Raw genomic sequence first — 8,034 nt, forward strand, 5'->3', positions numbered from 1 at the left:
ATGGCCTGTGGGAGAATGAGCACAGCTGAGGTCAGGAGAACATGTGGAGTATGGGAAGATCCTCACCAGGAGCCAAGGCCTTGACCTGCAGTGGACACTTAGCTTTGGCTAAATTGTTGTTTTACAATTTTGTAATAAATTACAGAAATAAAAATAAAATGATGAGAACAGCTGATAGAAATGAGGAGAAGGGGCCAGGGGCCAGAAGAGGGGACAGAGCAGGAACCATTTAGAGTGAACCTCACCAGAAAGGCTCATCTGACATGCAGGTCTGAGGAAGGGGGAGGGAGAGAGAGAGAGAGAGAGAGAGAGAGAGAGAGAGAGAGAGAGAGAGAGAGAGAGAGAGAGAAAGACAGGCAGGTGTCAAGGGTTGTGAAACCCAAGGCAGGGTGAGGCGTTACTTGAAGGAAGCAAATGGAAGATGATTACAGGTCAAGAAGGAGCCAGGAAGACATGGAATCAAAATGTTAAGGTCCAGATTGGAGGAGGCACGAGGAGAATCAGTTCTCAGTGTGTGAATGTCACCAGGTTCTTCTGTGAGGGTGAAGACTATATTGGCTGAGTCATGTGACCTGTCCATGGAAACAGGTTCATGTAACATTAAAACTCTGTACTGTCCCAAGGAGACCTGCCCAGCACTTGTGCTTGATGACTCCCACTAAATAAATAAACCACCCCTACAGGACCAGTTCCTGAATTTTTTCCTGGGTACTGCACACCCCCCAAGGAATGATCAAAACCTGTGACCTGTCAAGAGAGGAGGTAGGAGAGCTCAGGACTGTGGCAGGGGGAAGCAGCCAGGGCAGCAAAGGCTCCCTGACCCTCAGCCTGGGAGAGGCTTGGTCTGAGGGTGAGGCTCTTGGGAGGAGCACTGCAGTGCTGCTACAGGAACAATTGGCCACATCCTCAACCTGGGACTGCTGATGGGGAATGAAATCTGTCCCTGACCCACTGCATATGAACCTCTAGGCAACCCCAGCTCCCCAGGTGGACGCCCAGGAGTACAGAAGCCTGGGAATTGTCCTGGTTTCTGCTGGTTCCAGGCCATGTAGTCCTTCTGAATGGATAAGAGACTCTGGCTGGACTTGCAGCTGCTGGTGACCATGTCTCCTGCTGACACAGCCAGAAGGTCTGGAGACTGGGACATCACCATGTCCTCACAGGCACCTGCAGTCAGAAAAATCTAGGAGTGGACCATGAACTAACACTCTCTCTCTCTCTCTCTCTCTCTCTCTCTCTCTCTCTCTCTCTCTCTCTCTCTCTCTCTCTCTCTCTCTCTCTCTCTCACACACACACACACACACACACAAATTTTTCACATTTGCATTGGAACATTTCATTTGATATTCACTTTCAATTAGTATTAAAAGTCAGCACACAATTAGGTCCATATGGGAAATAGTCATTTTTTTCTCACTATATCATAAATTAGCTTGCCAGCCCTATAAACCTATTAATCTGAAGGTTTCCCAGCACTTACATCTCTCACCAGAGGCCCAGAGCCACAGGAACATGCACACCTGTGTCTGAGACAACATCCTGCTGCCCCTGTCCACCTTTGAGCTCAGGTCTCATTGCAAAGTCCTCATTTATACACTGTGGGCAGCAGGTCCAGGCCTGCAGGAGCCTTGGAAAGCCATTAGAAATAAGAAATAAAAAAAACCTGTACTGCAGGGGTTGGGGGAGTATTTGATATCATTTAAGAGATAAAAATACCAGAAAGTATAGTTTGGGCAACAGAAAACCCAGAACTCAACATAGAAGTTCAAAGAATCCAATCTACTCCTTGATGGAAGGAGGGGCTTAGTTTAAATCAAAGTGATATTTATAGGTTTAATTGTACAGAAATGACAGGCTAAGTACATAAATTGAAATACATACTATATATGTATATTTACATACACACACACACACACACACACACATATATATATATATATATATATATATATATATATATATATAGAGAGAGAGAGAGAGAGAGAGAGAGAATTCAGAAATGTGAGGAAATATATTTCAATACATTGACTTTTACAGAAATGATAGGATATAAATACAAGCTGAAATAAAAGATAGGTAGGTAGATAGATAGATAGATAGATACATACATACATACATGAAGTTCAGTTATCATAGGAAATATATTTGAGTTTTTCAGAAGTGACACCTAAAATCATGAATTCTTGTATAATAATTTAAAAGCTAGAAAAACAAAACAAAATAAAGAAAACAATGTGGAAATGAAGGGACAGAGGGAGGGAGGAAAGAAGATTGAGGAAATGGTAAAAAAATAAAAAAGACAGGGAGACAAAGGGAAGTGACAACCTTGGGGCCACTTTCTGTCACCCATGACCAGTACAGGCCTGAGCTGTGGCCACCTTGTCCCTGAGACTCTGACAGCACTTCCCACACCAGAGCTCAGGACCTGGCTCTGCAGCCACAGCCAGAAGGCAGCCCAGAACCCACTCCTGGGAGCCCTGCAGAGCACCATTCAAGCCAGGGGTCAGCCTCTCAGCTAGAGTCGGTGTGACCAGGATCATGGACAACATCCTCCCAGGACTGCAAGGACTGCAGCAGGCTCTGAGTAAGCAGGGAGGGGGAGGCAGAAGCAGGATCCCCTGGGAAGTGGGGCTGCCCCCCACCCTGCCAAGACTGCTATTCCAAGGTGCATGTTGGAGAGGGGAAGGGCCACCAACCTGCCCCAGTTACAGCCTCACTGCTGAGTGGACACATGGAGCCTCTGAGGAGACACGGCCACCACAAGTCCTATTGAATTCTCACACATGGTCATGTGAGGCCCAAGACCACAGTTGGACGTTCTGCACCCAAAATCAGAAGGTCAACTTGAGTAGGAATGAAAACAGTAGATGTGATGGAGAGGAGAGACCTCCCAGATGTCAGATTTGGAGCTGTGAAAGCACATTGAAAAAAATATATAAAATGACATAATGTGCTAGGACATGGAACTAAAAACATAAAGCACATTAATAAACCAAATATTATTGACATCCGAGGACATTTCATATCCAAAGCAAACTATTTAACATTTCATGAAATTTTAGCATTAAATGAGAAATGTTATTAACAAACAAGTAAATTTTAATATTTTCATTTATTCAATGTGATCAATCATTTTTACCCAATAGAAATAATATGGGGACATCAATTATTTTCTTTATACAACATTAAATTCAGTGCTTATAATCAATCAGATTCACTCTTTACCTGGGGGCTGGTGGCTTAGCTCAGTTGGTAGAGAACTTGCCTCACATGAACAAGCTGCTGGGTATTTTACCCAGCACCACAAATAAAGAAAAAAAAAAAAGAAGAGAGAGACAGAGAGAGAGAGAGAGAGAGAGAGAGAGAGAGAGAGAGAGAGAGGAAGATTCACAGTCCATCTGATTCTGTAATATGAGTGCCCCACAGTCCAAGGCAGGAGGACATTCCCAAATTCCCAAGGAAAGAATTTAAAAGATGAGCAAATCTCCCCTACACACTTTCTACCAAGTTGTTCAGCCCTCTGGACACTGTCAAACTCAAAACTTTTGCTTTCTTATTCTCAAAGGAACTCCAACCATTTTCTTCCATTTTACTTACTTCTGATCATTAAGAGAAGAAACACAGAGAACCACACCTCCAAAATCCAGAAAGGCCACCATGCAAACCCACCTGCTCCTCACAGAGTTCTCAGGGAAGCTGTCACTCGGGACAGGAGGACAGTCACAGGGGTTTATTGGTACTAGAGAAACCATGACAGGGGCCTTGGCAGGTCATGGCCCACACACCAACTTCCCCACTGTGTGGAGGGAGTGTCAGGACCTGGGCTGTCTGGAAAAGCAGCACAGCCTTGTTGGCCAAAACAACACAGGCTCACTCTGTCCCAGCTAGGGAAGAAAGAGTCTGAAATCCATGTCCCAGTGCAGTGGGACCAGAACCCTCTCACCAGTGACCCACTGGAGAAAGGCCCAGGAGATCATAAGTGCAGATGCAATAACCCTGACCTGACATGAGGAGAACCTGGACTCAGTCCTCTTCTACTAAGGAAATCTCCTGTTCAACCCAGGACTTGTGACACCTGCTGCCCAGTGACTCTGAAAGAAAATACCTGCAGGGCAAATAAATGCTCTCTCATCAGTGAGAAAGAACTAATGTAGAATGATCCCCCTTGTCCATTCTGCCCAGTGGCTGCAAGGTGTTCTTTCCTGAGGAAGTGATGGGAAGACTCTGAGTGTCACACACATGAAGATGACCAAAGACAGAATGTCCATGACTTTGCAGACCTTGCTCCCAGGAATTTCACACCCACTGCCTCAGGTGGACATGTCCCTTCACCTCTTGCCTTCATAGGGCTGCTGGATCTCCAGCTGACACACTGGTTCCTTCCCTGCCATCTTCTTTTGACCCTTCTGCCCTTAATGCATTCACTAGGCCATTAAAAGCTGCCATGTAACACTGTCCCTGACACTCCCCTGCTTCTCCAGGTTACAGTAAGCACAGAAGCTCTACAGCTGGCTCAACTGACTGCGGTGGCTGGAAGAAAATCCATTGATGGATCCTTGTCTGGTGGCACATGTCACCCTCTCTCTTTAGCTCAGAGGAAGCCAGCCAGTTGGCAGTTTTTTTATGTATATGAAGAGTTTTAGTGTATAAATCAAAAACAAAATTAATTTAGTCTGAAATATATAAAAAAGAAAAAGTGCAAAAATTTTCTTAAACTTTCTACATCACCTTGCAAGACTCTGTGATTTTTACAGGAAACAGTGGGGATATTGGGATGACCCAGACTCTTCTCTCTGAGCCTGTCAACCCTGAACAGTCAGTTGTCATCTCCTGCAGGTCCATTCAGAGCCACCTACACAGTGATGGAATCATGTATTTGCACTGGGTTGTGCACAAGCCAGGCCAGGCTCCATAGGGCCTAATATAAGGGGTTTCCAACTGGTTCACTGGGGTCCCAGACAGGTTCATTGGCAGTGGGTCAGGGACAGATTTCACACTGAGAATCAGCAGGGTGGAGCCTGACAATGCTGGAATATGTTACTGTGTGCAATATCTACAGACTCCTCCCACAGTGGTGCAGTCCCAAACAAAAACCTCCTGCCTGGGTGGCCCAGGTGCCACCTGAGCTGCTTGTCTGGGAAGCAGCTCAGCAGATTCTCTGCCCTGTGAGAGGAAGGTGCTGGGAACTCAGAGAACAGGGTGCAGCTGAGGGCTGTGGACCATGACTGCCTGGGCCACAGCTCAGGCCACACCCATGAGTGTCCCTGTCAGCTGCAGCAGCCTGGCCTGGCATGTGGAGGATAACACACAGGTGTCCAGGGACCTTCTGAATGAGCAGACAGGATGAGCATGGACACTGCAGGAGGAGCAGGACCTAAGCCCAAGGCAGGACTCTGGTAAAGAATAGAGTTCTTCAACTGGAATGGAAATTCATCTTTTGCCCAGAAATTTATTTTATGCAATTTTGTAATAAACTGTGAAACTGAAAAGGATACTATGAGAACAGCTGATAGAAGTTAGAGCAGAGGACCACAAGAGGAGGGAGATCAGGGTACCATTTAAAGAGGACTTCCTCAGAAAGGCTCCAAGGATGAAAACAGAGGGGTAGGTAATGAGAGAGAGAGAGAGAGAGAGAGAGAGAGAGAGAGAGAGAGAGAGAGAGAGAGAGAGAGAGAGAGAGAGAGAGAGACTCTAAATGAGGGGGTTGAACTGCTGGGTGAAGAGTCTCATACTGGAGAGACCCAGGTGAAGGAGATTGCATGTCATGAAGGAGGCCAGGAGGACAAGAATAAAAATTGGTATATTCTATATTGGATGAGGCACAGGGAAGTACTAGTCATCAGAGTGTGGAAGTCACCAGATTCTCCTTTGAGGAAGACTAATGTTGGCTCAGTCACATGATCTGTCTATGGAACCATGCAGATTCCTGTCACCTGAAAACACTTGTACTGTCCCCAAGAGACCTGCCCTGCCTTGTGCTTGGTGACTCCCAGGAGATGAACAAGCAGTTACATGGCCAATAAAGGTTCGGTACTTGATTTTCTCCTAGGCCCTGAAAATCCTCCAAGAAATCAATCATAATATATGGCCTGTGAGGGGAGAGGAAGCAGGAAAACCTAGATCCCTTTGGGGAGGAAGCAGCTGAGCAAAGGCTCCCTTACCCTCAGCCTTGTGGAGGCTTGTGTCTTGAGGCTGAGGCTCTTGGGAGGAGCACTGTGGTGCTGCTACAGGAACAATCTGCCATGTCCTCAGCCTGGGGCTGCTGATGGGGTGAGTGAAATCTGCTCCTGACTCACTGCAACTGAACGTGCATAGGATTCAAGATGTCCAGGTGGATGCCCAGGAGAGGAGCCTGGGAACCTGTCCTTGCCGCAGTCTGGCTGGGCAAAATAACAGGGGTGGGGGGGGGGCATTGTGAAGGTTGATACAGCAGGAACGGGAGCAGTTTATTGTAGGACAGTGGTGGTATATATACATAACTGAATACACAGCTTGTTCCTAATTAACATAAACTAGGTACAGCAGTCAACCAATAAGGAATCCTCATCATCTTAATGATTACACACAGCTTAACTTAATTGACATCATTAGATACAGCAGTCAGTCATTAAGGAATCTCTATTGTCTTAATGGCTCACTGGCATTACTTCACAAACCACTCCCTCTGGCAAAATGCCAGGCACCATCTTGACTTGTTTATGGACCCTAACATGTCCTGGCTTCTGCTGATGCCTAGCTATGTAGTCCATGTGTTTGGATAAAAGACTCTGGCTGGACTTCCAGCTGATGATGACCATGTCTCCTGCAGACACAGCCAGGGAGCCTGGAGACTGGGTCATCACCTTGTCCCCAAAGGCACCTTCAATCAAGAAAATCTGGAGTGGACCCTTATATAAATCTCTCTCTCTCTCTCTCTCTCTCTCTCTCTCTCTCTCTCTCTCTCTCTCTCTCTCTCTCTCTCTCTCACACACACACACACACACACACACACACACATGCACACACTCACACACATGTTCACATTTCATAATATGTACTTTGAAATATCATTTAACATCTACTCTCCAGTGATGTGTGATGAGCTCATAATTAGGACCATATTGGAATTCACCATAATTTCCCAGCACATGTTTTAATGGCTGTTCCAACTCTACGACTATGAAGACATTGAAGTCCCAGAGCCACAGAAACATGAACTATGGTATCTAGGACATTGTCTTGCTTCCCCTGCCTGCCTGAGTCAGCTCAGGTCTCATGACAATGGCTTAGTTTATAAAATGTGGCAGCTGGGCTGGTGCAGGGCCCATGCAAAGCCCTCAGCAGATAGGGAGGCACATTGCCTGGATGGTGGGTTCTGAGCAGAGACTAAATCTGTAAACAGGCAGATTAATTAATGAAGAGATTCTATTTTACCTCAAATATAACTTGGAGTGGATTCATTACTCAAAAATATTTTAAGCTAATGAATAGAGACTAATAATTCTGGTAAAATAATAAAAACTGCTGCAAAATACCACATCATATGAAGAAGAGAGGAGAGGGAGAAGGAGGGCCAGGAGGAAAGGGATTGAGGGAGGGAGGGAGGGAGTGGAAGAAAAGGAACAGAAACAACATCTTCAAATACTAAAAAATAATATTCAACCCAAGTTTCTGTAGCTAGAAAATTGAGATTTTTAGATTGAGGAAAAAGTAGAAACCCTTTCACACAGAATCTGGAGAACACATCCCGGGTCTTTGCACAGGACAGGAAATGCCCACATGACACGTCCAGGCAAAGGTGGGTGGCAGTAGATGAAGGTCTCATTTGTACAAAGATGAAAAACAGGAATGAGTTTTTTAAACTTTCTTTTCTTATTTGAATGTCTGTGATAGCTAATGGAACCTGTCCTCAAAATTATAAGAAGGCACCCTGGGGTGTGTAACTTATGACAGTCAAATGCCTGAGGACAGCACAGTTGAAAATGTTTCCTGCAGAATCCTGCTGCTAGGAAAGCTGGGAGGATCTTTCAGGCAGGAGGACACCAGGGAACAGTC

Source organism: Marmota monax, unplaced genomic scaffold (genome assembly GCF_021218885.2).
Source record: "Marmota monax isolate L192 unplaced genomic scaffold, Marmota_monax_Labrador192_F-V1.1 WCK01_AAM20220418_F8-fsc00388, whole genome shotgun sequence".
Lineage (NCBI taxonomy): Eukaryota > Metazoa > Chordata > Mammalia > Rodentia > Sciuridae > Marmota > Marmota monax.